An 18,007-nucleotide genomic window follows, 5' to 3' on the forward strand; every position below is an offset into this window, starting at 1 on the left:
CCCCAGTTCTTGCATAGAGGACCCTGGGGGTGGGGACTCCGTGTGGATAAACCTAGGTTCCTGCCCTCTTCCCCCAGGGGCAGGCTCTGTGTTGTACGTTTGGCACTTTGCAAAGCAATCGTACAGATACTGAAACAGACCAGACGGGTAAGGTACACAGTGAGCCAGGGAGGGCGTGGTAAATTAGTTAACTGCTCCTGGCTCCTGGGCTGGCTTCCTCCAGCTGCACTCGGTTTGAGAAATGGTCAAAACTGAGCCCTGCAGCCCACAGATCACCAGACCCTGCAAATCATGTGGTCTGTAGTGGAAAGATCTCTTCAGGGTAGAGGCCATTGCAGTCCGAATGCCTAAGGTCACACAGCTGTCTGACATCAGAGGCTGGTGACGTTTGACTACCTTCTGCTCTATTTGAACCCAGCTCTGGGTTCGAGCCTGACCAGAAGAGGGGCGGTAGGCCTGCCAGATTTCAAAATGGCTCTCCCCTACCCCCAGCAGCCAGTCCTTAGTCAAGTTTCCTGATCTCTTTGAACTTCATCTGAAAAAAAAAATGGGAATAATACGAATATCCATTCTCCCGGAAGAGTTGTTAAGTTTTCAACAAGGAGAGGAAGATACACAAAACGCCACATCCATAATTTGACATACACTAGGTCCAGTGTTCTTGCCTGGAGAATCCCAGGGACGGGGCAGCCTGGTGGGCTGCCGTCTATGGGGTCGCACAGAGTCGGACACGACTGAAGCGACTTAGCAGCAGCAGCAGGTGTTCTTTTCAAAAAAAGAAAAAGTTTACAGCTCTGTGAACAAGGGGTTGTGGATGCTAAAATGGGCACAGGCACTTTTACACTAATCATTAAGCATACAAAGTAAATCCAAACTCAATTAGGCTCACTACACATCTTGAGTTTTCTCACTATCTCAAAGCTCTTCGTGTGGGTTCTACACCTGCACAGTGCTTCTCCTCATTCCTCACTTGCTATTTTATGTAAATACCCAACTCTGTTTACTGAATGGATCTCCATGATGGATGGTGGAGGAGTGCTAGAATACTGGTAAATACTGTAACTAGTATCTGTCTGATACTCCTCCCAAGTTCTAATTCAAAACAAACTGGAAAAAGATGGTAGCGCTGCTTCCTCTTTTTCTAAAAAGGCAATATAACATTTTAGCATGAATGATTTAGTGTTAGAATGATCTAAAAAAGGCAGCAGTGTTTTTAAATAGAGTGAATTCAAATTTTGAAAATTTAAAAATAATTTTGGCATGAGGTCTTATTGTTCAGTCCTTTCCCTAGTTTTTTCATAAGATAGCCAAATGGCCTTTGCCTTAAGATTACCCGAGATGGTATCTTAATTCTCGGAGTTTAAAGAAGGCCCAGTAAAATCCTCAGAGTTTAAAGAAGACCCTGAATTGCTTCAGACTCAAGTACATGAAACATGAATGAAATGTGCTGCCACCAGTTATTTTGCATCATGAGAAATCATTTCTTTCCAGAAAAAAAAAAAGATTTGAGTAACAAATCATGGCCATCTAGCTTTCATACTGCAGCCAGGAAACCTATTATATTAATAACTGATCAGTCACTCTTCTGGATAATGCCAGAGGCCTCCTCCAAATCTAAATAATCAATTATTTTCTTACATTAAACCAAATACCAGCAGAGTGCCCGTTAAATATTTGGGTTAGTTCACAAGCCTCCATTTTTTAAATGGCTGATTTTTCTACTCCAATTATACAGTAATTTAGGTATCACTTTTGGACTTTAAGAATGAGTTAATTAATTATCAAATCTATAATCAAATTGAGTGCTTTGGTTCCACTCTGCACCCCCTTGAAATTAATCTTGTTTACCTTCCTTGAAATTAAAATAGCCTCCTGAAATATAATATGGTATTATCTTGAGGGCAGGGAATGAATTATTAGGATGGCTATTAGAGTCAATTATAGGGATTCAGCTCTCCCATTACACTATGGTTTATTTATATGATATGAATATTGATGGAAAGGATAGAAGTGATAATAATTAGTTTTTGTTCTATTTAATAATGCATATAGGGATTTATGTTGCAAGCATCACAATGGATTCATTAACCTCCATAAAACATGTAATTAAAAACCTTTAAAAATGTGTTTTTAATATATACTAAAAGAGAGAGGGGAAGGAGAGACTTTTCAAAAATGAGTTGAAAGGATATGTACCAAACTTGGGATGATGGCTGCCTCTAGGGGTAGAGGGCTTCCCCGGTGTTTCAGTGTAAAGCACCCGCCTGCCACTGCAGGAGACACAGGAGACATGGGTTTGATCCCTGGGTCGGGAAGATCCCCTGAAGGAGGACATAGCAACCCACTCTGTATTCTTGCCTGAGAAATCCCATGGATAGAGGAGCCAGGCGGGCTACAGTCCATGGGGTCACAAAAGAACTGGATACAACTTAACAACTAAACAACAACTAGGGGTAGAAAGTAGAGGAACAGGCACAAGGGGTGAGGAGTGGAGTGGGAGAGAGCAGTGATCAGTAGATTTTCTCTTAATGTTTATGTTGCCAGGAAATTACTGTAAAATCACATTATTTATGTAATCTTTTGAGGTATGCAGACAAATAAGACTGAAATACAATAGGAAATGAAGGTTCATTTCCTTTTCACTAATTCCATATTAGGTAATCTACCCTAAAAGCCTTTACTATATTATTAATTATGATATAAAAATAATAACATTGGAACACTATTTAACAATAAAAAGAAATAAAAGTATTGATACATGCCACAGCATGGATAAACTTTGAAAACATTAAGTGAAAAAACCAGTCAGAAAACACCAGACATTGTATGATTCCATTGATCTAGCATGTCCAAAATAGGCAAATCCGCAGAGAAAGTTAATCAATGGTTGTCTAGGACTGTAGATGGTTGGGGAAATGGTAAGTGGCTGCTAGTACGTATGGGATTTTTCTTTGGGGTGGTAAAATTTTTCTAAAATTGATTGTGGTGATGGTTGAACAACTCTGTGAACATATTCAAAACCATTAGGTTGTACACTTTCAGTATATACTTTGCTGGGAAATTTTGTGGTATGTGAATTTTATCTCAGAAAAATTATTTAAAAAAAAAACAACAGGTTTTCAGAGGAAGAAAACTTTTACCTTAATAGACTGCTTAAATAACTCTATTAAATTTATATTCTTTTTGTATAAGTAGTTTTCATTTTTCAAATATTTATATATATTAATTCTACTTTTTACTAAACATTATGTCGTATATATATTATCTTGCATCAGTAAAGTCTACATACTTAGTATCACTCCATTATATCAATGAATACTTAGCTATTCTCAAATTCTTAGACATTTGACTTGCTACTAGTATTTGCCTCTATAAATAATGCCACAGAAATGCAAGGACCACTCCTAGACATTTCATAGTCAAATTGTTAAAAACCAAATATGACAATCAGGTCTTAAAAGCAGTCAAAGAAAAATACATATTACCTACAGGAGAACAACAATAAAAGTGATGGCAGACTTATTATTTAATGTTGTAATCATTAAAGGATTACAATAAAATTCAACACTCAACAATATGAGACACAAATACATTGAAAATAAAACAATGGAAAAATATCCCATACAAATAGTAACCAAAAGAGAAATGGGGTGGTACACCAATATCAGAGGAACAGACTTTTAAGTCAAAAGTCTATTACAAGAGACAAAGGAGGACATGATATATTCACAAAAGTGTCAATTCATCAAGTATGTATAACAATTATAAGCACATATACAGCAAACAAACAACTCCCAAAACATACAAAGCAAACATTGACAGAACTGAAGGGAGAAATAGTTTAACAATAATAGTTAGAGATTACAATATCCCACTTTCAATAATGGATACAAAATTTAGGTAGAAGATCGGTAAAGACAGAGAGGACTTAAACAACACTATAAACCAAATGGATATAACAGACATATATAGAACACTCCAAACAGCAGAAGCACAATTCACATTCTTCTCAAGTGCACATGGGAACATTCTCTAGGATAGATATTATGTTTGGCCAAGAATTTAGTATCAATAAATTTAAAAAAATTAAAGTCATATAATGGTACAAAGTATTTTCTTTAACCATAATGGAATGATATTAGAAAATCAGCAGTAGAAGAAAATTCTGGAAAATCCACAAATATAGATATTAAATAACACCCTTTTCAATAACTAAAGGTTCAAAGAAGAAATTACAAGGGAAATCAGAACACAGGATAAAAAACAAAAATATACAAAAACGTATGGGGTGCAGTGAAGGCAGGTGAGTGCTCCCAGTGAAATCTATGGCTGTAAATGGCTAACTTTACACGTTGAGAGAAAAGAAAAAGAAGAGTAAAATAAATCCAAAGTTAGCAAAAGGAAAGAAGTAATGAAGATAAGAATGGAGATAAATACAGTAACACAAATGGAAACACAATAGAATCAATGAAATCCAAAGTTATTTCTTTGAAAATATCAACAAAATTGACAAATCTTTGGCTAACCTTAGTAACGAGAGATGACAAAAATAACTAAAATCAGAAATGAAAGTGGAGACATCACCAACAATATGAAAATAAAAAATTATAAAAAAATAATATGAATAATTATATACCAACAAATTAGAAAACCGAGATGAAATGAACAGATTTCTAGAAACATACAAATCATATAGACTGACTTAGGAAAAGAAAATCTCAGTAGACTCCTAACAAGTAAAGAGACTGAATCAGTGATGAAAAACATTCCAGTGAAGAAAAGTCCAGGATAGATGCCTTCCACTAGTGAATTCTACCAAGTATTTCAAGTACAATTATCATTTCCTCTAAACTCATTCAAAAAATAGAAAACAAGGGAACACTTCCTAATTCATTCTATGAAGTCAACATTACTGTCATATCAAAGCCAAATAAAGATATCTCAAGAAAATTTTAGACAAATAACCCTTGTAAATACAGATAAAAAGTCCACAACTAAATACTAGCAGCTAATCCAACAGAACATTACAGGGATTATACAACATGACCAAGTATCCCCAGGATATATCATGTTTTTAGCCACAAAATGTAACAAATTTAAGAAGACTAAACCATATCAAGTATCTTTTCTAGTCATAATGGTAGCCATTTTGAAATATACCCAGAGAATTCTGTTATCTTTAACAAGGCCTATCTTCAGGAGAAACTATTTTACTGAGATTTTATTAAAGCTTAATAACCTAGAGAATGAAAATAGCCAACAGAGGCCTGGTCCACTCTCCCACACAGGGAAAGAAAAATACCCAACCCCAGTCCCTTCATGTGGCATAAGGGATTCCCCAACTCCAGTCTTCTCATCTACCAGAAAGGGTAAATTATTTTTAAGGTCACAGCCCAGGGGCACAGTTTCACTAAAAGACCAAGGTCCAATCATAGGTCTATAGAATGCATCCCTTCCCCCTTAAACTTTATCATCACATCTGTAGCATTCCTATATAATAACAGGGGATTACAATGGAAAAAATTGCATGTCTAAGATCTTAAGTCTTTACAGAAACCCCAAAACACAGAAGAGACAGAACAAGGTCACTAGAGGAAAATTTAGCCCCTGACACCTGCAGCTAGAGCAAACAGTAAACAGAGCTTACTGCCAAATAAACATAAAACTTCACAGTAAAGGCCTATTCACCTCAGCTCTTTTTACCCAGTACATCATGAACAGGTTTAAACAAAGAATTACAAGCCATACTCAAAGATCAAAAGCAAAAACAGCTTAAAGAGATACAGTAGTCTTCAGAACTGGCCTCAGATATGGCAAAGTTTTAGAAATTTCAGACCAGGAATTTAAAATGGCTACAAATAACATGCTAAGGGATGGAATGAAACAAGTGGACAATGTACAAGATGGGCAATGTAAGCACAGAGACAGAAACTCTAAGAAAGAGTCAAAAAGAAATGCAAGAAATAAATATTTTAACAGGAATGAAGAATGCCTTTAATGGGCCCATGAACAAACTGGACACAAAAGAGGAAAGAAACTTCCCAAACTGAAAAGCAAAGAGGAAAAAAAATCAACACACTATCCAAGAAATGTGGGACAATTACCAAAGGTTTAATATAATTGATCTTCCTGACCCAGGGATGGAACCCTTATGTCTCCTTCATTGGCAGGTAGGTTCTTTACCACTAGCACCACCTGGGAAGTCCAACTGAAATACCAGAAGAAAGAAAAAAATCTAAGAAATATTTGAAGTAATAATGACCGAGAATTTTCCAAAGTTAATGACAAACACCAAACTGCAGGACAGGAAGCTGAAAGAATACCAAACAGAATACAAAAAAAATCTACATGTTGGAATGTCATATCAAAAATGTCAAGAAAAAAATGGCCAATGAGTCATGAAAAAAAAAGGCCAATATTACACAGGAAAAGATGTGTAAAATCATTAGTCACTAGGTAAATGCAAATCAAAACCACAATGAAATACCACTTCACACTCACTAAGATGGCTATAATCAATAAGAGAGACAATAACAAGTGTGTGAGAATATGTGGAGAAATTGGAACCCTCATACATTGCCAGTGGCAATGTAAAATGCTGCAGCCATTCTGAAAACAATTTGGCAGCCCCTAAAAAAGTTTAAGAGTAACCATATGGCCCAGAAACTTCACTCCTATGTGTATACCCAAGACAATTAAAACCATACGTTCACACAGAAACTTGTATGTCAATGTAAACAGCATTATTTATAACAGTCAAAAAGGAAAAGCACCCCAAATGTCCATCAGTTGGTAAATGGATAGACAAAATATGGTATGTCCATACAACAGAATGGGAAGATCCCCTGGAGAAGGGAATGGCTTCTTACTCCAGTATTCTTGCCTGGAGAATTCCATGGACAGAGGAGACTGGCAAATTACAGTCTATGGGGTCCCAAAGAGTCGGACACAACTGAAGGACTAACACTTTCACTTTTTTCATACAATAGAATAGTATTTGTACAGGAATGAAGTACTGATACATGCTATACATGGACAACCTTGAAAACATTATGCTAAGAAGACACATATTATATGATTCTATTTACATAAAATGTCAAGTAATGGAAAATCAGAAACCAAAATTAGATTAGTAGCTGCCAAGGGCTGGAGGTAGGAGGGAATGAGGAATGGGTATGAGGTTTCTTTTTGTAGTGATGAAAGTGCTCTGAAATTAGATAGCAATGACATCCGCATTTTTATGACATCTGCTTTTAATATATTAGAAACACTTTAAAACTGTACAATTTAAAAGACTTATTTTATGCTATGTAAATTGTATCTTAAAAAATTATCTTAAAAATAGAACTTTCTGACTATGTATGGTAATGGATGTTAACTAAACTTACTGTTGTGATCATTTTGCAATATATACAAATATTGAATCCTTGTGTTGTATACCTAAAACTAATATATATGTTAATTATATCTCAATTTTTTTAAAACCTAAGGCAATGAATGATACTGTATGATACTATAACAATGGATGCATTTGTCCAAACTCAGAACGTACAACACCAAGAGTAAGCCATAATAAAAACTATGGACTTTGGCTGATTACAGTCTGTCAGTGTAAATTCATCAGTTGTAATAAACATCTCATTTTGGTGTAAGATGTTGATAATGGAGGAATCTATGCGTACATTGGGACAGAAGGTACATGAGAACCTGTGTACCTTCCTTTCAATTTTGCTGTGTACCTGAAACTATTCTAATAAATAGTCTTTAAATATGGAGGGGAAGACTTTAAAAAGAATAATTTACATCATTCAACACTGAGAAATTATTGAACATGGGTCGTGTACCAGACACTGTTAGACTTGGGTGATAAGAGAAATGAATATAAAATGACCCTCACTCTCAAACACACCAATCTGTTAATTAAAGCAAACATAGAAAAAGAGAGCTGCAATTCAAGAATCTGCTACTTTTTGAAAGTTCACTGTACAACAACTTCACTTTTACAGAAGATCTACAAAAGGCAGAGGAACCAGAGATCAAATTGCCAAAATACGTTGAATCATTGAAAAAGTAAGAGAGTTCCAGAAAAAAACATCTGCTTTATTTACTACACCAAAGCCTTTGTCTGTGTAGATCACAACAAACTGTGAAAAATTATTAAAGAGATGAGAATACCAGACCACCTGACCTGCCTCTTGAGAAATCTGTATGCAGATCAAGAAGCAACAGTTAGAACTGGACATGGAACAACAGACTGGTTCCAAATCGGGAAAGGAGTAGGTTGAGGCTGTATATTGTCACCCTGCTTATTTAACTTATATGCAGACTACATCATGTGAAATGACAGGATGGATGAAGCGCAAGCTGGAATCAAGATTGCCCGGAGAAATATCAATAGCCTCAGATATGCAGATGACACCACCCTTATGGCAGACAGCGAAGAAGAACTAAAGAGCCTCTTGGTGAAAGTGAAAGAGGAGAGTGAAAAAGATGGCTTAAAACTCAACATTCAGAAAACTGAGATCATGGCATCTGGTCCCAACACTTCATGGCAAATAGTTGGGGAAACAATGGAAAGAATGAGAGACTATTTCTGGGGGGCTCCAAAATCACTGCACATGGTGACTGCAGCCATGAAATTAAAAGACGCTTGCTCCTTGGAAGAAAAGCTATGACCAACCTAGACAGCATATTAAAAAAAGAAGAGACATTACTTTGCCAACAAAGGTCTGTCTAGTCAAAGCTATGGATTTTCCAGTAGTCGTGTATGTATATGAGAGTTGGACCATAAAGAAAACTGAGCGCTGCAGAATTTATGCTTTTGAACTGTTGTGTTGTAGAAGACTCTTGAGAGTCCTTTGGACTGCAAGGAGATCCAACCAGTCAATCCTAAAGGAAATCAGTCCTGAGTATACATTGAAAGGACTTATGCTGAAGCTGAAGCTCCACTACTTTGGCCACCTGATGCGAAGGACTGGCTCATTGGAAAAGATCCTGATGCTGGGAAAGATTGAAAGCAGGAGAAGGGGACGACAGAGGATGAGATGATTGGATGGCATCACCGACTCGATGGACGTGAGTTAGAGCAAACTCTGGGAGTTGGTGATGGACAGGGAAGCCTGGCGTGCTGCAGTCCATGTGGTCACAAAGAGTCAGACACGACTGAGGGACTGAACTGAACCTGAAACTGAACCTGTTTTCACTTTTACTAAAGGAGGCGTAAAGCAAAAATAGTGTTCAGTGTTTGTTTTGTAGCAAGCCCAGTGGAGCTGCAAGAGTGTCACGCCAAGCTCCTTCCCTGGGAACTCTACTCAGCATCAAGTTGCCATAGCTTTGAACTCTGTGAGCATCTCTGCTTTATTTTGATATATTTTGTTCATATGTTAGCAAGATGCATTCTAAGGTAACTGCTTGTTTACCTTATACCATTTCAGCTTAGGAAAGATTTCAGAAAGATGTTCTACTTTTGAATAGTCATACAAAACCTGTACAGTATGATGGATTTGTGATGGTATCAATATTCAGAGGCAGTAAGTGAGATAAAGGAGGCAATGATTCACTCTGTTAGAATTAGGACATACTTTCCTGAGGAATGGAATTTCAAGGCAGATCTTGAAAAATGAATTGCAGTTTGCAGGGGATTTGCAGAGAAAGAAACTCCAGACACTGAAAAAGATTATGCAAATACATGTGTGTTTAAAAAAAAAAGACTAAAAGTCAGTCCAGTGGTATAGTCTTAACCAACCTGCTTGAAACAGAACTGAGTTGCCTTCCTTGAATTAGCTGTCATCATATCAGTGTGAACAGTGTCCTGAAGATCAGGTTTCTCTGAGTAGAAATGCTTTTTACAACTATAAAAGGGGTGGGCCATAGTCCAGTGGAAGAGAGGGGAACCATACAAACACCCCATGTACAAACAAACCCTAAGAGTAACAACCATAAACAAAAGTGCATGACAGTAACTCTTGGAATATATAATTAACGTTATGAATAAGATTAAGTGGATCTATGTGCTGAGGTAATGTAAATATCCCCATGAACTCAATCAGACCCAAATAATGATGCTAGCTTAACTTATCTGGGTAAATAAAAGCTCTCATTGTTTTCATATTCTTACAACTAGATAATCAACACTCATTCATAAAGCGAACATAGCTATGATTAAATATAAATTCCCGATAGGAAAGATTCATTTTACAACTTTCCCAGCTGATTAGACACATTGGCACAATCCCGTTACCTACCCCCTTCTCTGAGGCAGACTTCATCAATCTGGAAAATGAAGGCAGGCCATTGATTGGAGGGCAAACCTGAAAAGGATTAAACACTTAGCATGGCATTCTAAAATACTGTAATTACAGTGCAATTAACCATACTGCATATTAAACGTGCAACTCTGAAATGTGTTCAGACTCCCCAATTATAACTAGTTATTCTTCAAAGAACTTTGCCGCCCACATTGAATTTTCTCTAGTGCTTCTTTGTTATAATTCAGGTGTGACAGTCACTAATATATCTAAGAGGACAGGTAATAAAAAGTAGGCATTCTTTACTGTAAACCTAACACATGCATGCCAGGTAATACCCAACCATTACCACTAATAATCATGTTTCAGACAGGCAGATCTCCTATACAATTGGACTCTGCCCTCTTTAAAACATATTTAATGGTCAGCTATGAAGAGGAACTGAGATTGAGGCAAGAGTAAAGGCCTTAGGTGGGAATTTAGAAACTTGTCTACTTTTTTTTTTTTTTTTTAAATTTTCCCACTTAGCCTTTCTGAATCTCAATTTCCTCATCTGTCAATCGATGTTTGCAATTGCCCGGCATTTTGGTAAGGATCAAAAGGAGAAGTCTGAGTAATACTCCATTGTGTATATGTACCACAGCTTTCTTATCCATTCATCTGCTGAAGGACATCTAGGTTGCTTCCATGTCCTGGCTATTATAAACAGTGCTGCAATGAACATTGGGGTACACGTATTACTCAGCCATTAAAAGGAATACATTTGAATCAGTTCTAATGAGGTGGATGAAACTGGAGCCGATTATACAGAGTGAAGTAAGCCAGAAAGAAAAACACCAATACAGTGTACTAACGCATATATATGGAACTTAGAAAGATGGTATCAATAACCCTGTATGTGAGACAGCAAAAGAGACACAGATGTATAGAACAGTCTTTTGGACTCTGTGGGAGGGGGGCGGATGATTTGGGAGAATGGCATTGAAACATGTATAATATCATATAAGAAACAAATCGCCAGTCCGAGTTCGATGCAGGATACAGGATGCTTGGGGCTGGTGCACAGGAATGACCCAGAGGGATGGTATGGGGAGGGAGGTGGGAGGGGGGTTCAGGATTGGGAACACGTGTACACTCGTGGCGGATTCATGTTGAAGTATGGCAAAACCAATACAATATTGTAAAGTAATTAGCCTCTAATTAAAATAAATAAATTTAAATTAAAAAAAATTTAAATGATGGGCTTCCTGGCCAACATACCCCCCCCAAAAAAAAAGAATAAATGATCACGTGATTCAAGTAAAGTTGAAAAAAAAAAAAAAACAGAAAGTAAATTCAAAAGAGGATGCATGTTAAATTAATAAAATGAGTTTTTGGACTATAGTTGCCTGTCGTAATGCCTGCCTGGCCCAAACAGGGACTCAAATAAATACCAGATTGAATAACTGAAAAAAAAAAAAAAAGAATAAAGAAACATCAGGAATTACAAAAGAAAAGGAGAAGTCTTTAAAAGTTGATCATCCCACCCAAATCTAAGGTCCTACTCTGCTACGGGTTCAGACTGTATTTTAAAGGAATGGTCGATGGGAAGGGGCAGACAGAGATATTTGCGGTCATAGTTAGGCCAGGGAAGGTATTCAAAATAGTTAACCACAGCCCTAACCAATCATAAGGAAGTCAGCTTTGGCAACTGATAGGGCCTGCAGGGTACAGATCAGTTTTAGATCATCCTGCTGCTGCTGCTGCTAAGTCACGTCAGTCGTGTCCGACTCTGTGCGACCCCGTAGATGGCAGCCCACCAGGCTCCCCCGTCCCTGGGATTCTCCAGGCAAGAACACTGGAGTGGGTTGCCATTTCCTTCTCCAATGCATGAAAGTGAAAAGTGAAAGTGAAGTCGCTCAGTCTTGTCCGACTCTTCGCAACCCCATGGACTGCAGCCCACCAGGCTCCTCCGTCCATGGGGTTTTCCAGGCAAGAGTACTGGAGTGGGGTGCCATTGCCTTCTCCGTTAGATCATCCTAGGTTAAAGAAAAGCAGAGATTTTAAAAACAGGGTAAAAAAAATCGCAGAACTTGCTGGAAAACACAAACACCTAATGGCATTTTAACCCAGCTTGTGTTAATGGCAGTAGATTTCTGTAGCACAGGAGATAGTGAGATGTAGTCACCCTTGAAATTACTTGTTTAAATAGTTCTCTTCCCTGTCAGACAGATCAATGAAAAGAGGGAATATGTCCATCTTAACCATCTCTATACTCCTAATAAGCACAATGTCTGGTATAGGAATTCAGTAAATGTTTGTTGAATGAATGAATCAACAAATTAATGAACTAAAAAGGAATGAATAGGCATTCCTGTTCTATTATTCAATAGCCAGACCAATCCAGAATTCTGTTCCAGGTACCATGATTTAAGAGAGTTATAAAGGAGAGGGGCCACAGTTGAGGAAATGAGGGGCTCATTTAGCCTAGGTCCTGAAGATTCTATGTGTAATAGGTATCTTAACATTTTTTCTGTATAAAAATACAGCTAATCGAAATATGTGGGACACAGCTAAGATAGTACTGAGAGGGATGTTTATATTGCTAAATGATAACACTAGAAAAAAGAGTTCTCAACTCAATAATCTAGATAACTATCTCAAGAAACTACAAAAAGCAGAGCAAGGTAAATCCAAAGCAAGCAGAAGGAAGGAAATAAATGAAACTGAAGATGGGAAAACAAGACAGAATATCAATGAAACAAAAAGCTGCTTCATTTAAAAGATCAATTAAGATTGATAAACTTCTATGCAAGACTAAGAGAAATGAACAGAAAAAGACACGAGTCATCAATTTCAGGAATGAAATAGAGCATGTTATTACAGCTATTAAAAATATAACAGGGGGTTAAATAACAAGTAGGTCAAAGAATAAATTACAAGAGAAATTGGAAAAATTTTTAAGATGAACAAATGAAAATACAGTATGCCAAATGTATGGGATGTAGCAAAAGCAGGGCTCAGAGGGAAATTTATAGCTGTCAATGCCTAGATTAAAAAAGAAGAAAGATCTCAGATTGGTATTCTAACTGTACATCTTAATGAACTAGAAAAAAGAAGAGCAAATAAAACGCAGAGCTAGCAAAGACCTAACTTTCCTTCCTAGAGTTAGGAAATAGTAAAGATTACAGTAGACATAAAATAGACAACTAGAAAAACAATAGGAAGAAATAGTACAACCTAAAGTTAATTTTTTTAAATCAGCAAAATTGACAAACTTTAGCTAGAATGAAAATGGAAAGGAGAGAACACTTGATTACTAAAATCAGAAATAAAGTGAATTCAAAAGTAAAAAAGGATTATACAATGAACTGTTATATGCCCCAAAATGGACAATGAAAAACCCCCCAAAAAGAAAAAGTATAGAAAACAATTTCATTTAAAATAACATCAAAAATAATAAAATGCTTAGAAATTAATATTAAAATTTCATTACTATTCAAAGCAATCTGGGCTTCCCTGATGGCTCAGCAAGTAAAGAATCCACCTGCAGTGCAGAAGACGCAGGAGACATGCGTTTGATCCCTGGGTCAGGAAGATTCCGTGAAAGAGGAAATGGCAACCCACTCCAGTGTTCTTACCTGAAAAGCCCCATGGACAGAGGAGCCTGATGGGCTACAGTCCAAAGGATCACAAAGAGTTGGGACATGACTGAGCATGCATGCAAAGCAATCTACAGATTCAATACAATCTCTATTACAATCCCAATCCCAATGACATTTTTAATAGAAATAGAAAAATTCACCCTAAGGTTTATATAGCATCTCAAAGGAATCTGCTGCTAAGTCGCTTCAGTCGTGTCCGACTCTGTGCAACCCCATAGACGGCGGCCCACCAGGCTCCCCCGTCCCTGGGATTCTCCAGGCAAGAACACTGGAGTGGGTTGCCATTTCCCTCTCCAATGCGTGAAAGGGAAAAGTGAAAGTGAAGTCGCTCAGTCGTGTCCAACTCTTCGAGACCCCATGGTCTGCAGCCTACCAGGCTCCTCCGTCCATGGGATTTTCCAGGCAAGAATACTGGAGTGGGGTGCCATTGCCTTCTCCACTCAAAGGGATCAGGAATAGCCAAAACAACCTTGAAAAAGAACAAAAATGGAGGATTTACACTTCTGATTTCAAAAGCTTACTGCACAACTCATCATAAAAATGTAGTACTGGCATAAAAACAGACCAATGGAATAGACTTGAGAGGCCAGAAATAAATGCTCACATACACAGACAAATTCTTTTTGACAATAGCATCAAGACCATTCAATGGGAAAGGACAGTCTTTTCAACAAATGGTGCTGGGAAAACAGTATATTCACTTGCAAAAAGATTGAAGTTAGACCTTTAACTAAAACCATATTCAAAAATCAACTCAAAATGGGGCAAAAGCCTCTTGACATTTGATTTGGCAATGATTTCTTAAGTATGGCACCAAAGGAATGGGCAACAAAAGAAAAAAATAGACAAATCAGAGTTTATGAACATTAGAAATGTTTGTGCATCAAAAGACACTATCAATAGAGTGAAAAGGCAGCCCACAGAATGGGAGAAAATATGTGCAAGCCATAGTTCTGTAAGGGATTAACATCCAAAATATATAGAGAACTTCTAAAACTCAACAACAAAAAAGTCCCGGTTTTTAAAAGTAGGAAAATATTTGAACAGACATTTCTCCAAATAAGATATATAAATGACCAATAAGCACATTATTGCTCAATATCACCACCCTTTTGGGAAGTGTAAGTTAAACCACAATGAGATCTCACTTTATATCCATTATAATGACTGCTATAACAAAACAAACAGAAATTAGCAAGTACTGGCAAGGATGTGGAGAAATTAGCAAGTACTGGCGAGGATGTGGAGAAATTGGAATCCGTGTCCAATGTTACTGAGAATGAAAATGGTGCAGCTGCTGTGGAAAATAGTACAGCGGTTCCTCAGAGAAATAAAATAAAAATAGAATGAGCCAGCAATTCCATTTCTAGGTATACCCAAAAGAACTGAAAGCAGCGTCTTCCAGACAGATTTGTACACCCAAGTTCTTAGCAGCATTATTCACAATAGCTGAAAGGTAGAAGTGAAACCGTGCCCCACAGGTTAAAAAACCCATCCTGAAACCATGCCCCATAGGGTTAGCAGAAACTGCTGACTGACAGAAATTCCTGAGCTTGTCTTACAGAACAGCAGGTAAAACAGCTTGTTAAAAATGCGTCTAAGCTCATACAACTCAATACCAGAAAAACAAACAGCCCAGTCAAAAAGTGGCCAAAAGACCTAAACAGACATTTCTCCAAAGAAGATATGTGTGTGTGCAAGTTGCTCAATCATGTCCAACTCTTTGTGACCCCATAGACTGTAGCCCGCCCAGCTTCTCTGTCCATGGGGATTCTCCAGGCAAGAATTCTGGAATGGAGTGTCATTCCCTTCTCCAGGGACCTTCCCAACCCAAGGATTGACCCTGGGTCTTCTGCATTGCAGGTGGATTCTTTACCATCTGAGCCACCAGAGAAGCCACAAAGAAGACATACAGATGGCTAATAAAAACATGAAAAGATGCTTAATATCACTGATTATTAGAGAAATGCAAATCAAAACTACAAGGAGATATCACCTCATACTGGTCAGAATGGCCATCACCAAAAAATCCGCAACCAATAAATGCTAGAGGTGAGGAGAGAAGAGAATCCTCTTTCACTGTTGCTGAGAATGTAAATTGAAACAGCCACTATGAAAGACAGTATGGAAATTCCTTAAAAAAAACTAGGAATAAAGCTACCATATGACCCAGCAATCCCAAGACTAGGCATATACCCTGTGGAAACCAAAACTGAAAAAGACACATGTACCCCAATGTTCACTGCAGCACTATTTTATGATAGCTAGGACATGGAAGCAAACCTAGATGTCCATCAAAAGATGAATGGATAGAGAAGCTGTGGTATATACATATATATATCAGAGAAGGCAATGGCACCCCACTCCAGTACTCTTGCCTGGAAAATCCCATGGATGGAGGAGCCTGGTAGGCTGCAGTCCATGGGGTCACTAAGAGTCGGACACGACTCAATGACTTCACTTTCACTTTTCACTTTCATGCATTGGAAAAGGAAATGGCAACCCACTCCAGTGTTCTTGCCTGGAGAATGCCAGGGATGGCGGAGCCTGGTGGGCTGCCGTCTATGGGGTTGTGCAGAGTCAGACACGACTGAAGCGACTTAGCAGCACATGTATATATATATATACATATACACACACACAATGGGATATTACCCAGCCATAAAAAGGAATGCATTTGAATCAGTTCTAATGAGATGGATGAATGTATAGTCTATTATACAGAGTGAAGTAACTCAGAAAGAGAAAAACAAATACCGTATATTAACGCATATACATGGAATCTAGAAGGATGGTACTGATGAACGTATTTCCAGGGCAGCAATGGAGATGCAGACATAGAGAACAGACTTATGGAAACAGGCAGAGGGAAGGAAGGAGAGGGTGGGATGAATGGAGAGAGTAGCATGGGAACATATACACCACCATATGTAAGACAGAATGCCAGTGGGAATTTGCTGTATGACTCAGTGAACTCAAACCTGCGCTCTGTAATAATCTAAAGGGTAGGAGAGGGTGGAGGTGGGAGGGAGGTTCAAGAGAGAGGGGTCATATATATACCTATGGCTGATTCATGTTGATGTACGGCAGGAACCAGCACAATACTGTAAAACAATTATCCTTCAATTAAAAATAAATTAAAAAAAAAAAACCTTCCCTTGTTACCTGCCTTCACTGACCAGGCTCACCTTAACTATTTGTTACCTCATTAACCACCGCTATAAATAATGCCTCTGATATATAGGTCACTATAGTAATGGTGGAGATTAAGTTGTTTTCCAGGAACTTGAAGTTGGCTCCAAAGCTACCAAGACTGGTCACGACCGATGACCCTAAAATTTGGCCTGCTCAGTTGTCTGATAAAGGCCTGCTGACATCAGAGGCTGAAAATTCCACCCTCAGATCACACTAAGGGCCTCCATTTTTGAACACACACCACATGAAGAAGCATGTAACTCATACACCTGCATAGAACACTGATTACCTTACATTTTCCCTACCGCCAATCACCTTTCCTCATGCCTAAGACCCTGATTCTTTATCTCATAAATAGCTCAAGCCCCTCGTCTTTGCGGAGGCGGATTTGAGATCTCTTATGTCCCCTTATTTGGCTGCCTTGTGAATAAACCCTTTCTCTGCTGCAAACCTCAGTGTCTTGGTGTTTGGGCTTGCTCTGCATCAGGCAAATGAACCCAGTGCAGTAATAGAAGCAGACCAGGTGTCCACCAACTGATGAATGAATAAACAAGTGGTATATACATGCAATGGAATATTATACAGCCTTAAAAAGGAAGGAGATTCTGACACATGGTACAATATTGATGAACCTTGAGGATATTATGCCAACAGAAATAAACCAATCACAAACACTGTATAATTCCACTTATATGAGGTACCTACATAATCAGATCATAGAAGCAGAAAGTAGAATGATGCTTACCAGGGACAAGAGGAGGAAGGAATGGGAGGTTGTTGTTTAATGGGCATAGAGTTTCAATGTGATAAAACAAAAAGAGTTCTAGAGATGAAGTTTTGTTAACACCACTGAACTGCACACTTAAAAACTGTAAAGATGGTAAATGTTGTTATATATATATTTACACAATAAAAAAATTG

Source organism: Bubalus kerabau, chromosome 22, assembly GCF_029407905.1.
Source record: "Bubalus kerabau isolate K-KA32 ecotype Philippines breed swamp buffalo chromosome 22, PCC_UOA_SB_1v2, whole genome shotgun sequence".
NCBI classification, from domain to species: Eukaryota; Metazoa; Chordata; class Mammalia; order Artiodactyla; family Bovidae; genus Bubalus; species Bubalus kerabau.